This window comes from Dama dama, chromosome 23, assembly GCF_033118175.1.
Source record: "Dama dama isolate Ldn47 chromosome 23, ASM3311817v1, whole genome shotgun sequence".
Taxonomy (NCBI): domain Eukaryota; kingdom Metazoa; phylum Chordata; class Mammalia; order Artiodactyla; family Cervidae; genus Dama; species Dama dama.
The window spans coordinates 8,360,359-8,382,188 of record NC_083703.1 but is presented as its reverse complement, the minus strand read 5'-3'; the positions used below and the strand labels follow the sequence as shown (position 1 = coordinate 8,382,188).

The 21,830-nt window shown below is 39.1% G+C and overlaps 1 protein-coding gene and 1 non-coding gene across 4 annotated transcripts in view; one reads left to right on the top strand and one right to left on the bottom strand.

Annotated features, from left to right (window-relative positions):
• SPTLC3 (serine palmitoyltransferase long chain base subunit 3) overlaps positions 1-21,830 on the bottom strand; it is a 156,247-nt gene that overhangs the window by 74,716 nt on the left and 59,701 nt on the right. The window lies entirely within an intron of this gene.
• On the top strand, positions 10,095-10,167 carry TRNAF-GAA (transfer RNA phenylalanine (anticodon GAA)). The gene has a single exon. It is a non-coding gene; the product is annotated as a tRNA-Phe (tRNA).

Sequence of the window (21,830 nt, the reverse complement as noted above, 5' to 3'; positions counted from 1 at the left end):
TTGTTTAGTTGCCAAGTCATGTCTGGCTCCATGGACCACAGTTCATCTGTCCATGGGATTTCCCAGGCAAGAATACTAGAGTAGGTTACCATTTCCTTCTCCAGGGGATCCTCCCAACCCAGGGATGAAACCCCGCATCTGTACTGGCAGGCGGATTCTTTACCGCTGAGCCAACAAAGAAAGTCTAAAAGTCAGAAAAGTGGTTCCTTTTGTTGGAAGCATGAACAGAGCTTTGAGATGCTCTGGATGTTTTGTTTCTAGATCTTGGTGCTGGTTACGTGGGGATGTTTGTTTGTGACAATCCACTGAACTTTATACTTATAAGTGGTGCAATTTTCTACATATACATGTTTTATAATGTAATAAAATGTATAAAAATGCCACAATTCTTCTTTCCTCCCACCCTACACCCTACGAATAATTAAATTCTAACTACCTCAGAGATTCCCCTCTCTTAAATGCAGAGTTCATGACTTTCATACATGCAATCAAGCTATAATTTATTGAACCTTTGGAATGTGCTAGATTTCAAAGCCCACTGTTTACGTTCTCTCATTTAATTTTAAGGGCCCAATAACGCAGGTATTATTACTTTACAGATAAGAAAACTGAAGTGGGAAGCGGTAACAGATAAAAATCAACAGACAGTCAAGTCTAACTCCAAAGTTCACATTTTTACGACCCTACCACCTTTAAAAGCTTACTCTCTTCTTCTTTTTTATTATTATTTCTTTTTTACTATTTTCCCCCTGGTCTCTACAGTAGGTTCTCATTAGTTATATATTTTGTACATAGTAGTGAATATATGTCAATCCGAATCTCCCAAATTATTGCTCCCTCCCTTCCCCTCTTGGTGTCCATACTTTTGTTCTCTTTGTCTATGTCTCTATTTTTGCTTTGCAAATAGGTTCACCTGTACTATTTTTTCTAGATTCCATATATATATGCATACAGATGGCCAAGAGGCACATGAAAAGATGCTCAACATCACTATAGAGAAATGCAAATCAAAACTACAATAAGGGCTTCCCTCGTTGTAGCTCATTGGTGACTCAGTGGTGAAGAACACCACTGCCAACGAAGGAGGCACAGTTTTGATCCCTGATCTGGGAAGATCCCACATGCTGCAGAGCAACTGAACCTATGCGCCGCAACTACTGGACCTTTTCTCTAGAGCCCAGGAGGCAAGACTACCGAGCCCATGTGCTTCAGCTACTGAGCCCAAGCACCCTAGAGCCTGTGTTCTGCAACGAGAAACCACCACAATGAAAAGGCCACGCACCGCGGCCAGAGAGCGGCCTGCGCAGCAACAGAGACCCGGCGCAGCCAGAAATCAACGTCAGCCCGATTAGATAGGAAGACCGCGCTCAGGTGCCGCCTCACACCCCAGAACGTGCGCGTGTGTGCGCTACATCGCTTCAGTCGTGTCTGACTCTCTGTGACCCCATGGGCTGTAGCCCACCAGGCTCCTCTGTCCACGGGATTCTCCAGGCAAGGATGCTGGAGTGGGTTGCCGCACTCTTCAGGGATCGTCCCGAACCCAGGATGAACCCACATCTCTTCTGTCTTGGGCATTGGCAGGTGAGTTCTTCACCACTAGTACCACATGGGAAGCCCCACACCCCAGAATGGCCTTTATCAAAAAATCTACAAACAATAAATGCTGGGGAGGGTGTGGAGAGAAGGGAACCCTCCGACGCTGTTGGTGGGAATATACACTGATACAGCCACTATGAAAAACAGGATGGAGATTCTAACATCCCCTCTCCCCATACGATGTGTAATCCCTCAGGCATCACGGAGAGTGTCAATGCTCCCGTAGTCTTATGCTTGCCATCACTCTAAGTTCTAGATCTATACTGTCCAGTATTGTAGCCATCAACTACACACGGTTAGTGCGATGGATGAGCTGAGTTTTGCATTTTACTTAATTTTAGTTAATTTAAATGTTAAAACTGAAGCTCTGTAAAATATTCTCTACTAAACACAATTTTACTGTTTTAGTCAGATTATTTGACATTTATTTCACTTTAACCAACGAAAATTTAGTGTCTGAATTGACATGTGCTGGAAGGGTAAAAGAATCTGCCTGCTAATGCAGAAGACACAAGAGACACAGGTTCGATCCCTGGGCTGGGGAGATCTCCTGGAGAAGGAAATGGCAGCCCACTCCAGTGCTCTTCTCTGGAGGATCCTCGTGGACAGAGGAGCCTGGCAGCTACAGTCTATGGGGTCTCAAGAGTCGGACACGACTCAAAGAGCTGAGCACGCATGGAAGGGTATGATATCCACTATTTTTTGAAGATAGTACAAAGACAATAAAAATAATATAGTATGGTTTAGTACTATTTTACTTATTGATTACATTTTCAAATGGTAATATTTGGGATATATTGAGTCAAATAAAATGTATTATGAAATTAAGTTTGCCTGATTTTTTTAAACTTTTGAAAAGGTAGCTACTAAAAAAGTTTAAATTACACATGTCTTGCATTTTATTTTTGTTTCTCTAAGTGATACACTTAACAGAATAAAAAAATGTACAAATTGAGAAATGCTGTAATTTGCATTCACAGAACAGAGGAGCAGATTTAACTCAGATTTAAGTTAGAGGAATATAGTTAGCATATTTAGGACTATTATAAACTTGCTTCTATTAACACATTTGACTATACAGAGTGTGATATAAGAATCTTATCTAAATTGGTAAATCAGCCTGCTTATTGAACTAAACTGATGAAGGGTTAAACTTCAGAAAGCATTGCATGGTGAGCTGAAAATTTTATTTTGAATTTAACATAAAAAAGAATATCTGATGACCCATCTTTGCTCTCTTCCTGAGAGGTCACAACAGCTAGCTGGTAGCCTTTTTCTCAAATCTGAGTTCATTTATCCTCCAAACTGTCTGAAAACATTGATTAGACAAGAAACATTCTAGCAAAGGCAATTTCACTCATGATTTGAAGATGGTGAATAGTTAGAAATTTAAATTGTAATTGAAAACTTTATTATTCAAGATATAATACAGTGTGAAAAAAAGAAACTGAAATTTAAAGATAAAATGTGGGTACATTTGTCAGACTTGTTTTTACCTAGCAGAGACTGCATCCTAAAGGGAACAACTCCAAGGATGGGTGGTGAGATGACCACCAGCTTGGCCAAGAGGGGAACTGGTTTTGATGCCAGCTCTTCTACTAAATGGCTGGATGGCCTCTGGCAATCTCTCCTGGCTGGAGAGATTGGGAGAAGTGTTGTTTTAGGCATCCTTGACCTTGGGAGTGCTCTTTCCTCCACCTACAATGAGTTTCTGCAGCTCTGAGTCATTCTTTGAGGTCCACCTAACATAACATCTTTTCTCGGATGCCATCTCAGCTTCCCTAGGCAAACTTGGCCATTTTCTCTCCTGAGATTGCATAAACCTCATCACAGAATAATTATAGCACTTAGTAAGTTTCACTGCGGTTGTTCATGGGGCCATGTTATTACAGGAAGAGCCCTCGGCATGCAGATACTGGGTGTGGGACGTTTGTCTTGGCAACCATGGTGCCTATGGCAGTGTTGACAGGTGCTTGCTGACTTGCATGCTGCCTTTTGATGGAAAAGGAAGCCAAGACTGAAGCTAGAGGAGGGGATGGCACAGGAAAATTGTCAAGAAGCCTTGTGATGCCAGGGCCACCAGGCCACTGGGCAGGAAGCATCAGCCTGGGAACACTGACACCTGAGGAAGGCCTCCAGCGAGGATGGAGCATTGCCTCCAGTGAGGATGGCGGGTTCCCAAACTTTGTCAGCTGGGTAACCTTCTCCATGAGCCTTTCCTGCCCAGAGGTCAGGGGACAACAGTGTCCTGGCCCCATCACCTGGAAGTGCATGAGTAGATTTTCATGGTAAATCTCTGTGCTGTCTTCCTCCACTTACGTCTTCCCCAAATCTGATGTTTTAGGGGCTTGTCTATAACAGTTGCATCATGAAAAGTCCTTAAGATAATATGGGAAGTGGGTGTGCCTACAAACAGCCTGAGAAATTGCCCTCTACCAGGTCTCTTTCATTAGCTTGACTCAAAGAGAAGAAGGGAGGAGATGCAGGTGACCATATGAGTTGGGTGGTTAGTAAATTCTCATATATATCAGTTTCTGTGACTGGATGCCTCACAGATGGGTTATAAGCTATTAGTGGTTTTGCATCTAGGGTTTTACCTTCTTCAATTTGTAGAATAGTTCCCACTCCCAACTCCCATGATCATGGAGTTTCTCTGATTAGTGTCCATTGCTCAAGTTTCATCAACAGATTTGAGAGATTTCCAGGATGGCTAGACATTCTACTCTAGGAAGCCAAGACTTTCAAAGTTAGACTAGGCTGGTCTGGGATGGAGTGGGGATTTTAAGAAGAAATAAATAATATGTCTCCTTCACATTAATGGACTGCTGCTTTCCTGCTCCTGTTCTTCGGATTCAAGGAATGAAAATGTAGAGTTTAATACAATGTTGTAAATCAATTATACTTCAATAAAAATATTAAAACTGAAAAAAGGAAATAAAAATGTAGGAGGACCTTGGGGAAACAAAATGGGCACTAGAAACTTAACTAGCTTATTTCTACCAGTGTTCAAACCATGCCCTGGTTGAATGCAGAGGCCTGAGTCCTCTCAAGTGGCAGTTACTGATTTGAGCGCATTAGGAATTCTAGAATTGTAGTTGACCTTTTGTTGCTGATATGTAAATATGGGCGTTTTTTAAATCCCAAGAAAGCAGAGCTATAGTCCTAACTGATACTGTGTGTGTGCATATCCAATCATGTCCGACTGTTTGTGACCCCATGGACTGTAGCCAATCAGGCTCCTCCATCCATGGGATTCCCAGGCAAGAATACTGTGTGGGTGGCCATTGCCTTCTCCAGGGGTTCTTCCTGACCCAGGGATCAAACCCAAGTCTCCTGCATTGGCAGGCAGATTTTGAAGGTACAAATAAAGCCGCAATAGTCTTTATTTCTCTCTCCCTCTGTGATGACTTTTATCTTTTCTTTAGTCTCTGAAAGTCAATAACAACCACACCTAGACTGGTAAGAATGGATATCCAAACTGGGACACTGTGCCTATATTGACACTTGCTCTTATCCTGATGGTTTATTTATCCAGTGGCTACTGGAAATCTACTTTGTGATAAAAGAATAAATACAAGCTGGGTATATCCTTTTGGCAGTTCTCTCTGCAGTGCTTTTGCATGCCAAGCACAGGCTATGCCACCATCAGTCATACCAATAAAAATCAGATTCAAGGAAAAGTAGCCAATTATGAACTCCACATTTCAGTTATTTTCTAATGATATTAGCCATGATATTGACACTGGTTAATAGTAAAGAGCATGGGTGTTATTAACAAGCTCGTTTCACAACCACCAACTTTGCCTATACAGCACATGTGAAGACTATTTTCCAAACTGTGATGGTAGTCACTTGTGAGCCAGAATATCCTGTCTGTCCATTGTTCCTTAGATGTGAGCAAGAAGTAGGTGGTCATTTATGGTGGCAACATGCCAGCCTTCCCTTCTGGCCTCTCCTACTGTGCCAGGGCTCCCAGCCCACTTCTGAGCCACCGTGCTTGAACTGGTGATTCCTGCATTAGGAGCATCAACCCTTCCACCTAAAGGATCCCACCTCTCAGCTCTCCACCACAAAGTTCCTAGAATACCTGCTTTCTGCTTATTCCACTTGTGTCCAGTCTAGTAGGGATTGTGGGGCTACAGAGCCTCCCAAGTACCTTTGTTTTCCTGTGAAACAGAGGAAAGCCTAGAAGCCAGACGTGGTGTCTGAAATGGGTCTAGAACACTCTGCCACTCTGAATATTGGCCACTGCTGCTGGGTCAAGAGAACTCTCATGCTGATGAAGCCCAGTAAAGTAGCAGAAACAATTTTTATCTGCCCACCTTCCCAGGCCTTAATTGTGAGAAAACTCCTTATGACCCCTTGGAAAGTTAAAACATTAAAAGATAATTAGAATCCTATGCAAACAAAAACTTTAAGTGAGGCATGGATACATAACTATGTTGAGCTTTCCTGTCACAAATAATTTCAATAAGAGGAGAATTTTTAAGTGGATCAAATGACCTGTACATAACCTCTGACCACATGCACAATAGAGTTATGTTTCACACTTCTTCTTTTAAACATTTTGTTTTGATATAATTTTAGACATACTGAAAAGCTGTAAAAACATTACCAAGAATCCCTAAATACTTTTCACTCAGATTCCCTAAATGTTATCATTTTAGTATGCTTCTTTAAACATTATTCTCTCTCTTTTTAGATATCTTATATGTAATTATATATAATTATATATATAAATATATAATTATATGTAATTTTTTCTGAACTACTTTGTACATTACAATCATGATGCCTTTTCTACCCTTAAATATTTCACTATTTCCTAAAAACAGGGAATTTGCTTATATAATCCCAGTACTATTATTATTAATACACTATTATCTACTGTACAGAGAAAATTCACATTTGATTCTCTGACTTAAAAACACACTTCTAAAAACAAAGGTAGAAAAAAGAAGGGGAATCAACTTCTAATGAGGGTACACTTATGTACTGTGGTGATTTAATTTAATCATTACACCTTCGCACACTCTATAAAATAGGCACCCTGGTCCTTATCTTTTTTTTTTTTTTTTGGTCCTTATCTTGTCAATGAGGAAATAGACACAGAAATGATGCCACTTACCCAAAGGAGATGGAGCTAATAAGTGCAGGCTACCTACTTAGCAATGTAACAACCTGCCCTACTGAAACATTTCAAGATTTAAATTAACTAATTGTCATACAGCTTTTTGAAGTTGTGAACTTGTTTTACAGATAAGGACACCAAAGCCAGAGTTTAGTTCACTTGCCCAAGGGCATGTGGTTAGTAAGTCTAGAGCCAAGGTTCAGATTCAGTGTGCATGACTCTGGAGGGATGATGCTTTCCCTTCTTCAGAAGACTCTTTGAGTTTTACCCAAATCTGTCTTTCCTGAACTACAATTCTTTTTTTTTTTTTTTTTTTTTATTAATTCTTAAGATCCCAAATAAAGCTCTTTGTTCTTGGCAGCTTTGAGACTGATTATTTTTTGACATTATCAGTGGTTAAAGGATATACACAAGTACCAACGTCAATGAAAGTTAACCTATATCCTGAGTATACTTGAATATAACAGGATTGTTAGTCTAAATGAAGTAAAGGAGACTATAGCTTGATATACACTGATGTGCACCGAATTCAGAAATCTGGACAACTGCTATTAAATCTAGGGGATTCGTCTTTCCAAGTACTGTGATGCCAAGTACTTATCTATATCGGCAGACTTCTTAATCAAAAAAAAAAAAAAAAAAAAATCTTTTGGCCATGCCACATGACACGTGGGATCTCAGTTCTCTGACCAGGGATGGAAGCATGGAATCTTAGCCACTAGATTGCTAGCAAAGTCCCAGAACACTTTTTGCAGGGAGGCAGAGACAAAATATTCTGGCTTCATTGACTGTGTGGTGTCTGTGGCAACTAGTTACCTTTGTCATTGTAAAGTGAAAGTGGCCACAGTTAATACACAAACTTTACGGCTGTGAAAATTGAAATTCAATACATTTTCTGTCACAAAATATCATCCTTAATTTTGCAGTCACTTAAAACTGTAAAAATGGCTTGTAACTTAAATGGGGTACAAAGACAGGGGCAGCTGGATTGGTTTGGTAACCCCTGAAAATAGTTGGTCTCTGGTTTTAGCTTTGAACAGTATGGGGCAGTGCAAAGCATTCTTGGGTGGAACTCAGGAGAATTGTTCTTTTGCGGTGTTTGTTTATATTTATTTATTGGCTGCTCTGGGTCTTAGTTGTGGTACATGATGTTCAGTCGTCATTGCGGTGTGTGGAAGCTAGATCCCTGACCAGAGACCAAACTGCATTGGGAGCTCGGAGTCTTAGCCACTGGACCACCAGGGGGTCCCAGGACTTTGGAGAATTGGTGTCTAATCTTCTCAGCATACTGACTGCATGAACGTTGATTGGCAAGTCATTAAAAATATCTCTAGGTTTCATGTATCTTATGGTATTTTTGTAGGTGAAGGGAAGTGGTACATGACCTATATATTCTGAAATTCTGTGACTTTGAATTTTGTTTGATTATCCAGGTATTTACTTTGCTGGCAAGTATTATACTTTTGTAAAATTATTGGCATTCCTTGTTAAATTGTTATGTTTGCTTGGCTTTGTTGAACCTACAGGGCCAAATTCTTCACTTGCAAAAATATCTCTGCTAGTTGAAATTTGGCTGTGCAGTAATTTCTATCACTCTCAAGAGAAGGGTGATTACCTTGTTAGAATTATAACAAGTATCAGGAAATTGCCAAAAAGTTTTCAGAAACCAAGATATATTTTCATTTTCCTCCTCCCAAACTATTGCATTGAGAAACCACCTTCCTTTACAAATATTCTTAGTCGAAACTAAAGAGTCTTGAGAGAAATGCAATGAAATCTCCTTGATCAGAATTTACAACGATTTAGTCTAAAAGGAACTGGTACTGTCTATGAATAAAGGTTTTTTTTTGTGCAAATTAAGAATGTAAACTGCAAATTCAGCCTGGCCCCTCCTTCAATATTTAGGTCAGCAATAATGCACATTTCTTCAATCTAACTATAAATGTTTGAGAAAGAAACACAAGAAGAACCTTTGCAATTTGAATTAAATAATAGCAGAGAAGTTGTCAGGTAGATAAAGAGGGAAACACAATCTTTAATGACTAAGGACAATATTCTCAAACTGAGAAATAGAAAATCCAGCAAACTCATACATAACTAATGTTGAAATCACATCTGAAACCTGATAATGGAACAGAATGCCCTATTATATCCAGTTGCATTGATTTGTAAGTTAATGTGCTCTTTCTGATGTTTTTAAGATGAAAATATTTCAAACCTACTTCTTGAAATTTATTTGATTTGAATGAGTGTTCTCAATGAGGTTGTCATACTATTCAGGTTTTCCTGATGTTTTGAATTGAGCACAAGTCTTTCCTTCTTGGGGGGAAAAAGATCTCCGTGAAGAGATGAGCTTTCGTGGGCACAGAATTAATCTTGTGATGTCCCATGAGTTTGTTTTCTTCGAAGTGAACTTCTGAACATCTGAACACTTACGAGGTGAAACTATGGCAGCACAGAGGACTTACAGAGCATGTGGATTCAGATAATATGCTATTACTACACATCCACTTTTTGAAATTTTTAAAATTAAAAAAAATTTTTTAATTTAAAAAATTTTACATTTCTGTTAGAGTACAGTTGCTTTACAATGTTGTGTTAGCTTCTGTGGTGCAGCGAAGTGAATCAGCTCTGTGCACACACACATACTCTCCCTCTGGAACCTTCCGTCTGCCCCCGCCTCTCCACCCCTCTAGGTCATCACAGCGTGGAGCTCCCTGCACTAGACAGTAGCTTCCCACCAGCTGTCTATTTCACACACAGTAGTCTATATATGCCAATACTCTCTCCCAATTTGTCCCACTCTGCCTTTCCGCATCTGTATCCGCATGTCTGTTTTTGACATCTCTATTCCTGCCCTGCAAATAGGTTCATCTGTACCATTTTCTAGATTCCACATATATGCATTCATATATGATATTTATTTTTCTCTTTTCAACTTACTTCACTCGGTATTACAGAATCTAGGTCCATCCACATCACTACACATGATCCAGTTTTGTTGCTTTTCATGGCTGAGTAATATTCCATCATATTCACGTGCTACATCTTTTTAACTATTCACATGTTGTTGGACATTTAGGATGCTTCCATGCCCTGGCTATTGTAAACGCTGCTGCTGTGAATACTGAGGTACATGACCACACATCCACTCTTAACCATCCAGTACTTCGGGAAAGAAAGGCCAAAAAGCTATGTCTCTTTGCTGACCAAAAGTAGAGAAGAGGGGAGAAACTGATGGAAGAAATTGTCACATATTGATGTGTGGGGAAATCATTCTGGCCTACACATGATTTAAAAAACTTTATGCTAACTAGTTGAAATAGTTATGAATAGAGCCACAGATGTCAAGTCTTTATGCTAAGCTGCTAAAATAGCTCAGTTAGGAGAGTGTTAGACTGAAGATCTAAAGGTTCTTGGTTCAATCCCGGGTTTCAGCAAGTTACACTTTGGGGGCTTCCTTGGTGGTTCAGACAGTAAAGTATCTGGCTGCAATGCGGGATACCTGAGTTTGATCCCTGGGTTGGGACGATTTCCTAGAGGAGGGCATGGCAACCCACTCCAATATTCTTTCCTGGAGAATCCCCATGGACTGTAGCCCTCCAGGCTCCTCTGTCCATGGGGTCACAAAGAATCAGACACTACCGAGTGACTAAGCACAGTAAACATGCTCACTAGAATAACCTGCCTGTGGCCTGTCAAACAAGAACGGTACATCTAATTTAACCATTAAAGAAAAGAATGCATTTAAAAACCAAAATAGAGTAACTGTGTTTCAGGCATCCAAAATGGAGCGAGGTGGCCGTTGTGGATGCGGTTTCAGACATGTTCCAGTATCACTGAGAACCTGAATTTTCTGAACTCTAACAAACTCAAGGACACCACCAGCCATTCTCAAAACAATACCTGTCAGCAGTTGCCAGCTGCCACCTTATGGTCTGAAGGTCTCTCGTAACCGTGCAACCATTTCTGATCCCACTCAATCCTTATGTAGCAAACATGCTTATATCCTCCTAGTTCTAGTAATAAATCTTGATAAACAACTCATGTAACTAACTGTACTTTGCAATTTTTACTGTTATGAACCTCCCTGATTTTGTAGTCCGGTGGAACACAATTCAAGTGCTTTAAATTTGTGTCTCCTGGGCTATAGGCCTCAATTTGGCTGGAATAAAACATTTTGTTCTTCCTATAGATTACTGATTCTTTCTATCAGCAAATGGAAACAAAAGCTTCCCTCTAGTTTGCCCGAGTCTAACCTTTCCTGAATTTGGAAATTTCGACCAGCAATGTGTATCAGAATACACTCAGAGATCAGAATCAAATTGCTTCACTGACTTCTGGTCTATCCTACCTACTTTGCAGTTTTTATTTATAGGCTCCATCCCCCAGGTACACGTGGTATTCATTCCACACAAGGTGAAAGACTGTTCCACTTGGGAAAACTTTTGACAATGTGGTCAAGAAAGTCAGCTATGCTAGCATCCAGGGGTTCCCAAAGTGTCGTCCCTGGAACAGCAGCATCAACACCACATAGGCCCTCCTGGGGACGTGTTAGAAATGCATCTCGGGTCCTATTCCAGACTGACTGAATCAGAAACTCTGGAGGTGGGGCCAGTAATCTGTGTGTTTTCAAGCTTGGCAGGTGATGCCAATGTGAGTGAAAGTTTGAAAAACACCGATTGAGGTAAAAAAAAATCCACACAAGCTGCGGCAGAGACCCTCCAGTACACTGAAAAAATATGGTCAGTCTTATTCAATGGCAACATCTCAGAAGCACAGTAACTATTTTCATAAGACTATGCCCTCATCTTGTGGAGCTTTAAGAAAATAACTCAAGAAATATGAGATCATTGTGAAAAATAGAAAACACTACCCAATAAAATATAGCCATTTTTATTAACGTAGCTATTCATGTAAAACATATTTTAAAAAGTGGACTAATGACTTGTCCTATGTTCTATGGACATATGACTTGTTCTATTCTTTTAATAATGTATTTTCTTTCTTTAAATTGAATTATAGCTGATTTACAGTGTTGTGTTAATTTCTGTTGTATAGAAAAATGATTCATTTATACATGTACATACATGCTCTTTCACATTCTTTCCCATTATGATTTATCACAGGCTATTAAATGTAGTTTCCTAGGCAACACAGTAGCGCCTTATCCTTCACCAGTTCTGTGTATAGTGCGTTTGTCTGTTAAGCCCAGACGCCCCCTCCTCCCCTCCCCCACCCCTCGTCTCCCTTGGCAACCACATCTGTCCTCTGTGAGTCTGTTTCCTGCTTCATATGTAAGTATACAGTTTCATTAGCAACAGATTTTCCATTTTACAGAAGAGAAGATTGAGTACTCGGAAGGCATACAGCTTATCTCAGGGCCTAGTTCGTTAAAATGAAGGACTAGGATTTGAATCCCAGCAACCTCATCCCAGAGACTTTCCTCTCAATCATGGTGCTAAGCAACTACCTATAACTCTGCATGACTAATTAGTATTATGTTAAACAGATCTACCAAGTATATCCAATCAATTTCCTATTGCTGGAAATTCACTTATTTCATTTTTTTCTATTAAATATAATTCAATGATTATTCTCAATCATATCTCATTGAACACCTTCAAATTTTGCAAAGCCAACTGTCTCAAAATGGAATTGCTGAGTTAAACAGCTTATTGTTGATACATTTTCAAATTGCCCTGCAATTTATTCTATCAACAGTATATAGTATGTAAGGGTGCCCTTTTCTTTACTCTTTTGAAACTATGGGATCTTATTTTTTATCTTTTGCCAATGAAGTAAAAGATGCTAACTCTGCATCTTCATCACTTTTAATTTAAGGGCAGAGTATTTTTCACAGGCTCATTGGCCATTTATATTTATTTTTCTTAATTGTCCACTTATGTACTGGACCTACTTTTAAAAATGAAAGTTTCATTTAAACCAGACCATACATAGAGAAAAGGAAACAAATTGTCCACATGGAGCTCTATGAAATTCCATAAAGAGAACTCACACAACTGCATCAAGATAAACAAACAAGCAAACAGTATGAACAGCTTCCAGGACATTCCTTTGCGCCCTCCTTGATCACCATCCACCTCCCCCAAAGGTACCGTATGCATTCTAAACAGGGATATTGCCCCCAAACAGTTGAAAATTGGCTTTTGGAGGGAGGATATCTTACTCTACTCTATGTAAAGCAGAGATATCCATGTACCACATAAACAAATACATAGTGTCTCTGTGCTGTTAAAGCATCACAGAGGAGGTGATGATGAAAAAGTGGGTTGAGGAACATCACACTGTCCTGATTCTGAAATTTCGTCTGCTTTGAAATTTGTCAAAATCTTGGCCCACTTCTTAAACTGGGATGTTCTCTTCCTTTTGATTTGTTAGAGTCTTTACACATTCCTGGACTTCCCTGGTGGCTCAGACTGTAAAGAAACGGCCTGCAGTGCGAGAGGTGCTAGAGACGCAGGTTCGATCCCTGGAGGAGGTTCGATCCCTGGAGGAGATCCCCTGGAGGAGGGCATGGCAACCCACTCCAGTACTCTTGCCTGGAGAATCCCACAGAGAGAGGAACCTGGGGGGCTACAGTCCACGGGGTTGCAGAGTCAGACACGACTGAGCGACTATCACTTTCACTTTACACATTAAGAATATGAATATCTTGTTACATAGAGGTGAATAATTCTTTCTAATTTTGTTCTTTGACTCTTAGCTGACGTTGTTGGTTTTTTTTTTTTGGTACAGAAGTTTAAATGTTCCATTTTCTTGTATTTTTTGCCTTGGTGTTTCTGGGAAAGCTATTTCTGATTCCCTGAAGCACAAGCTCATAGTAGACTACTGTCTGAATCAGGCTTGTGAAATCCAAAGGGCGGAGAGCTGTGGCTACTGGTGGGTTGGGAGCAACTTGTCTCTCCTAACAGGAAGAGTCCCTGTCTCCGATGGACCTGAGCAGCTTGTGTTGCAAGGAGTCAGCCTGCACACCATTTAGAATGGATCCCTGCCACATGAGCGGGCATCCTGCCAGGTGAGGTGAGGGCAGCCTGAAAGACCGGAGGTCATCATGGGTTGATAAGTGATGCAGTGAAGTGGCTGCCGGAGTCTGAATGCTTGTGTTCCCCTAAAATCCAAACAGTGAAAACCTCCTGTCCTGAGTGTTGGTGTCTGGAGGTGGGGTTTTGTGGGGTTTCGAGGATGGAGCCCTCATAAATAGAATTTGTGCCCTTACAAAAAAGGCCCCAGAGAGCCGGCCCCTCCCTTCCGCCACATGAGGAAACACAAAGAGGTGTCGGCAGCTCAGAAGCGGGCCCCACCTGCCATGCTGGCTCCCTGATCTTGGACTTTCAGCTCCCAGAACTGTAAGGAATGCACTCATTGTCTATGAGTCACTCAGTGCGTGGTATTTTGTTACATCAGCCCATGGACTAAGACACAAGCATTGCTCTCATCAAGGGTGCTGCAGACTGACATTTCCAGCAGGGTCCTTACCAAGGAGCACAAAGCAAGTGCATTTTGTACTTGAATTGTCTGAGTAGTTTTATTCTGTTCAGTTGTTCATCCATTCATCCATTTAGTCATTCACTCAGTTTCAGTTTTATTTATAGAGTTATTTATGGTGAATGTTTTTGTTTTTACATACCATTGTAAACACATTAGCAATTTACCTAAGCGCAGCTTATTAAGATACTATGTGTGAGGCAGGAATCTGGATGATTTCTTTATATGATCAGCCAGTTATCACAAAACTAATTGTGACATAATCGATCCTTTTCCAGCTGATTTGAAATACTGTTCTTTTTCTTATACAAATGGGTGGACCAAACTGTGCCTGTCTCTAGAGCTTCAGTTTAGACCCACACTGCCCACTCTTTTTATTTATGTCATGGGATTGTGTTTAATGTACATTTTCATTTAGGGAAGAGATGATCGAATTATAATAATGAGATGTTCCCTTCTAAGATACTCATATCTTTCTGTTTCTTTCAAGTATTCCTTTAAGTCTTTTATAAAAATCTTATAGTTTTCTTCAAATAGGTTCTAAACATTTTCAAAATAAGCTTATCCCCTAGGTCTGTGCTATTTTCCCTCATATTTATTAATAATATTATTTTCCCCAGTATGTCCTCTTATTGATTGTGGATCATGGACATATTGAATTTTTAAAATTGTCTTTTTTGAATTCGTCATTAAATATTTGTTGTTTCTAATAACTGTTTGTTAGTTTACTATGTAAAATGGAGGAAAGTAGACTAGGACCCCGTCCCTCCTGCGCCAACACCCCTCATCTCTATAATAGTCTTGAGAACAGTCCCTTCAGAGGGTCACTTTAGTCCTCAAAAATCAAGGCTTAAAAACTAGAGGAAGAAGCGACCAGATCATCTGTTCACCTCTTCTTTAATTGCACATCTATTTCTTATTTTGTCACATGGTAGCTATTCAGTGAATAATTATTGAAATAAAGAATAAAAAATTAATGAATAATTATGCTGCCTAGTACTTCCAAAGGTTATTAAAATGTGGTAAAAATACATCTTCATCTTTTCTCTGACTTCAAAGTGAAAGTTTCTGGTAACCAGAAGTTTCATTACAAAGTGTAGTCTTATTGTTCGAAGTAGATATTTTTTTTATTCCATTCAAGAATCTCCTATTTTTATTCTACTAGAAGTTTTATAAGGAATGGATACTAAATTTTATAACTGCTTTAGTGACATCTATCAAAATAATCATGTGTTTTCTTCTTGGGTCTTTCAAGGTTATGAAATGTCTTACTGAGCTAACTATCCTTACAGTCCTGGATAGAACTACTTGATCATGGTATTCTGTTACTTGACTGTGCTGTTCAATATGCAATGCCAATTTCTTATATATTTTTTCTCAAATAATAGTGCCTTATAATTTTCCTCTTATGAAATGTTTATTTGTTTGTCAAATTTGGGGATCGGGGTTATGCTAGCTTAGCGGTGGGCGACTCTGAGTGGTCATCAGACTCACCTCTAGTGACAGCAAAATATAGGGGCCTCAGCCCAAGAGAAATACTCTTCTCTAATTTGTGTTTCTGTTTTAATCTTTAACAATTCAATACTTCTGCTTTCCTCTTATCCCTTGTTCCCTTGACTGGTTAGTTTACTAGCTTCAGTGTTACTACTTAGTAATGTAAGAATACACATTTTCCTCTGAGTACGCAGCTGTTTGGATCCTATGATGTTCTCACAATTGTTAGTTTCTAAATATGATGCCATTGTGACTTCATTTCCATGTTGATCCAAGAGCTACTTAGGAGAGGGCTTTAAAACTTTCAAGTGATTTTTAAAAAGATTTCATTTTTAATTTTGGTATTAATCTTTAGTTTTATTTCACTGTGGTCTAAGAATGTGACCTATTTAGATTTCATTTTTTGAAATTTAACAAGGTTTGCTTTTGCTTTGTGCATAAAATGTAGTAAATTTTTATGAAAATTAAGTTAGTATTTAAAAAGATGACATCTACTGGTAATTTTTTTTTTCTTTTCAGGAAACATGAGTTTTATTTTATGGTATATAACTTCATATTCTGCAGCCTTTAATAACTTTCCCTATTTCCTTTTTTTCAAAACAGTTTTCCTAAAAATTTATTTTTTGTTCTCTTTTTTTGTTAAATTTATTTTTTAATTTGAGGAAAACTACTTTACAATGTTGTGTTGGTCGTTTTAAGTTCAGCATTCAATACATAATTATTAAACTAAACTCAATAACTATATCATCAATGTCTTCTTTGTGTTTATTTTTTAGACTTCTTCATTTTTCAAAGACTGGAAGTTACTTTAGGGTCTCCTATCACTATTTCATTTTTTATTTTTCCTGCTTTTGTTTTTAATCAGGCACATTAAGTTGACCCACATGATTTTTGAAACCTCCTAGGATAATTCATTATCCTATTAATTTTCAGTTTCTATAGAAAAATTAAGAATCATCTATGTTTCTGTTGTGTTACTTAATGCACAATCTCTAGGAGCTGCATTGATCTTCATTAGGAAGAGGCTGTCTATATAATTTTTATAAGATGAATCTCTTATGTTTAATAATTCATGCATTAATCTTAACTTTCCCTAATTGCTTTCCTTTCTGTTTGCATTTGCACCACACCTTTGGTCAGTTATTTATTTTTCAAGTTTAAGTTTATTCTTTTCTTGAAGCTTAATTCGTAAGAAGGAAGAACAAGCAATCTGCACATACTTAGGGTGACTGCATCAGTGTCTTCCACTGTTCAATCAATATATTCAAACAAACTCTTCCACATGCAGCAAAGTTAAATGGTTCTTTTTAGGAAAGAAATTTAAAAATCAAATATAGAAATATCTTGCATAATAAAAATAATACTGATGGTTTTTTTTCCATTTCATTTTTCTTTATTTAGGCCATGCTGTGAAGCTTGTAGGATCTTATTTCCCTGACTAGGTATCGAACCTGGGCCCACCAATGAAAACATTGAATCCTAATCACTAGACCTCCAGGGAATTCCTGAAGATATTACTGATTGTTTGATGCTGCTACTCAGACATTATGAACAAGTTTTACACAATTCTTAATCCTAGTGCTAAAAATCTAAATAACTGTGTAGTGTTAGAATCCTTTTCTAAATAAATTTCAGTAGTTATTCCAGCTACTTTTCAGCAAAGACAGTTAATCTACAGACTTTCCAGCTAAAAATTTGAAGGCAAACCATCTGAAAAAGAGTACCAGTCTCAACTTTTAATAGACTGTTCATTCCAGAAGTCCCTAATTCAGAGCATAATGTCACACACCTAAACTCAAAAATGTCTAATCTTTCACAACACATTAAAAATATTGTTGAAGAAAAAACTAGACTGTAGTGACCAAAAATGTTGCATAAGGCACACAATTTCAAGGAGACAGCCCAGATCAGGGAGCATTCTAACAAAAACCACTAGTATAGAAGATACGAATTGAAAACAGGTCAGAGAATTTAAATGCTTGAAAGACGATTCAAAGTTGCCATTTCACTCTGTCTCATGTTTAGGACATTTAAAAAAATCACAGTCATCCACTCCCCTCAGCCTGTGAAATGTTAAATCCACCCAGGAGAGGGTCAAAACCTCCCTTCACTCCATGTCCCACTGTCTTTTAGTTGTTCAGAAAAATAAGCAACAGCACAGCATTTTACATCTTAAAATATCGCTTGCAATTCTGTACATATCTGTCTGGAAATGTGTCATTTCCAGCTCTGCTTTGGGCCTGGTTTCAACATTTGTAGGTACAGATTTGGCAAACACCCTACTCTTGGGCACTTTTTTTTTCATTTATTTTTATTAGTTGGAGGCTAATTACTTTACAATATTGTAGTGGTTTTTGTCATACATTGACATGAATCAGCCATGGATTTACATGTATTCCCCATCCCGATCCCAAAGACCATAGCAAAAATCAACAAAGCTAAAAGCTGGTTGAAAGCTAAAAGCTTTCAAAAATCCCGATCCCAAAGACCATAGCAAAAATCAACAAAGCTAAAAGCTGGTTTATTGAAAAAATAAACAAAATTGACAAACCATTAGCAAGACTCTTGGGCACTTTTTACTGCTCCTTCCACTGTACCAACCTCTCTCTTGGGCATGGAGGGTGTTTTAGTGTTGGTTGCACCAGGGAGGTGGAACCAGCTGTCTGGTTGGGACCAGTCTTCCCATTTTTTCACCCTTTAGAATAGCTTTCATTGAGTTGTATTTGTTTTTGATTACAGCCCATAACTGAGTTCAGTTTTTGGCTCAGTCTTTTGCTTTCAGTAAGCAAATATGTTCTAAGTGTATATTTGTGGTCAACATATTATGTGTGATGTTTTGTCCTTTTACTACATTTTAAATATTTCCTCTTGATTTCTTTTTTGTTGAATTTTTCTATTTTGTAATATGATTTCTGTGTTCTTTCCCCCCTTGAATGTTGGAGACTATTTTGAAAAGTTAAGTTTATCACTTAAGAAGTATCTTAAGTGATTGCTGTTGTTTAATCACTAAGTTGTGTCCGACTCTTTGTGACCCCATGGACTGACACACCAGGCTTCCCTTTCCTTCACTATCACAGAGTTTGCCCCAATTCATGTTCACTGAGCTGGTGATGCTGTCTAACAGTCTCATCCTCTGCCGTCCTCTTCTCTTTTTGCCTTCAATCTAAATGTCCCTAAACTTTTATTTCGGGTTCCTCAAGAAACTATTTCAGTTACTAAAAATTAAGTCTCTATATTTCAAAAGTGTTGTTAGTCTATCGGCCCTGCTAACATTTTAAGTCTATGTGGTATACATTTTTCAAAAGTTACTTGTATTTCTTAAAATAAATAGCATTCAAAACTATATTACCAATTTGTACCTGCTCTGTTCAGGTTACTATTAATCTTGCAAAACAATTTTGAATGTACCCTGTTTAATCATATATTTTTTGACTGCTTACATTCTTGTTTTCAGTTCTATTTGCTAAAATTACTGCGGGTGGCTTTTGTTTTGCTCTCTCTCTGTTTACTTTGAAGTTGTTAAAACTTTCTTCTGAGCGCTTGAGCTGGAGAGCTTGAGGAAGCAAGTGAACATTAAAAGCCCAGCAATTCGGAAGGATGAGCGGGTGGGGAAAGCGTGTCGGCTGTAGGCAGTGCAAACATGGTTCCTCACCTCTGTCTGGTTTCTCTGGGTTTCCTGAATCTGCAGAATCAGGGACCCTTATTCTGGATCTGTCTTCACTGGAAGCCCGTGTCAGGCTGTCTCCTTAAGGTTCTGGTGTGACTGCCTCTGACTCCGTGTCTCTTTTGACAGGGGTGTCCTTCCAGGCTTGTGGGAGACTCAGCTCTTCTGAAGGAGGAGAACTTTTCATCCTCTTCCTGCTTATTTCTCCAGCCTTCATGCCTCAAAATAAAGATACAGTGTTGGGACTTCCCTGGTGGTCCAGTGGTTAAAAATCCATCTTACAATGCAAGGGATATGGGTTTGATCCCTGGGCGGGGAACTAACATCTCACATACCGCGGAACAACTAAGCCCATGAGCCTCAACTATAGAGCCTGCACATCACAACTAGCGTCTGTATGTCACAACAAAAGATCCCATGACGAAGATCCTGCATGCTGCAACTAAGACTGATGCAGCCAAGTAAATAAATATTAAAAAAAAAAAAAAAAGATACCATGTCTTTCCTAATAAATCTGGGAAACCACTTATAGACTTTGGAGTTCTAGCTAAGTACTGAGTATGTGGATGAAAAATGTGTTCAATTTGAATGGTGATTTATTGCGCAGTTCAGTTCAGTTGCTAAGTAGGGTCCGGCTCTTTGCGACCCCATGGACTACAGCATGCCAGGATTCCCTGTCCATCATCAACTCCCAGAGTTTACTCAAACTCATGTCCATCGAGTTGGTGATGCCATCCAACCATCTCATCCTCTGATGTCCCCTTCTCCTTCTGCCTTCAATCTTTCCCAGCATCATGGTCTTTTCCAATGAGTCAGTTCTTCGAATAAGGTGGCCAAAGTATTGGAGCTTCAGCTTCAGCATCAGTCCTTCCAATGAATATTCAGGACTGATTTCCTTTAGGATTGACTAGTTTGATCTCCTTACAGTCCAAGAGTCTTCTCCAACACCACAGTTCAAAAGCATCAATTCTTCAGTGCTCAGCCTCAGCTTTCTTTATAGCCCAACTCTCACCTCCATACATGACCACTGGAAAAACCAAAGCTTTGACTAGATGGACCTTAGTTGGCAAAGTAATGTCTCTGCTTTTTAATATGCTGTCTAGTTTGGTCACAGCTTTTCTTCCAAGGAGCAAGCATCTTTTAATTTCACAGCTGCAGTCACCATCTGCAGTGATTTTGGAGTCAAAGAAAATAAAGTCTCTCACTGTTTCTATTGTTTCCCCATCTATTTGCCACAAAGTGATGGGACTGGATGCCATGATCTTAGTTTTCTGAATGTGGAGTTTTAACCCAACTTTTTCACTCTCCTCTTTCACTTTCATCAAGAGGCTTTTTAGTTCTTGGCTTTCTGCCATAAGGGTGGTGTCATCTGCATATCTGAGGTCATTGATATTTCTCCCGGCAATCTTGATTCCAGCTTGTGCTTCTTCTAGCCCAGCGTTTCCCATGATGTGCTCTACATATAAGTTAAATAAGTAGGGTGACAATATACAGGCTTGATGTACTCCTTTCCTGATTTGGAACCAGTCTGTTATTCCATGTCCAGTTTTACCTGTTGCTTCTTAACCTGCATGCAGATTTCTCAGGAGGCAGGTCAGGTGGTCTGGTATTCCCATCTCTTGAAGAATATTCCACAGTTGATTGTGATCCACACAAAGACTTTGGAATAGTTGATAAAGCAGAAGTAGATATGTTTCTGGCACTCTCTTGCTTTTTGATGATGCAATAGATGTTGGCAGTTTGATCTCTGGCTCCTCTGCCTTTTCTAAGTTCAGCCAGAACATCTGGAAGTTCACGGATCACATACTGTTGAAGCCTCGCATGGATAATTATGAGCATTACTTTGCTAGCATGTGAGATGAGTGCAATCGTGCAGTAGTCTGAGCATTCTTTGGCATTGCCTTTCTTCGGGATTGGAGTGAAAACAGACCTTTTCCAGTCCTGTGGCCACTGCTGAGTTTTCCAAATTTGCTGGCATATTGAGTGCAGCACTTTCACAGCATCATCTTTTAGGATTTGAAATAGCTCAGCTGGAATTCCATCACCTCCACTAGCTTTGTTTGTTATATTGCTTCCTAAGGCCCACTTGACTTTGCATTCTATGATGTCTGGCTCTAGGTGAGTGATCACACCATCATGGTTGTCTGGGTCATGAAGATCTTTTCTGTATAGTTCTTCTGTGTATTCTTGCCACCTCTTCTTAATGTCTTCTGCTTCTGTTAGGTCCATACCATTTCTGTCCTTTATTGTGCACATCTTTGCATGAAATGTTCCCTTGGTATCTTTAATTTTCTTGAAGATATCTCTAGTCTTTCCCATTCTTTGCTTTCCTCTATTTCTTTGCATTGATTACTGAGGAAGGCTTTCTTATCTTTCCTTGCTATTCTTTGGAACTCTGCATTCAAACGGGTATATCTTTCCTTTTCTCCTTTGTCT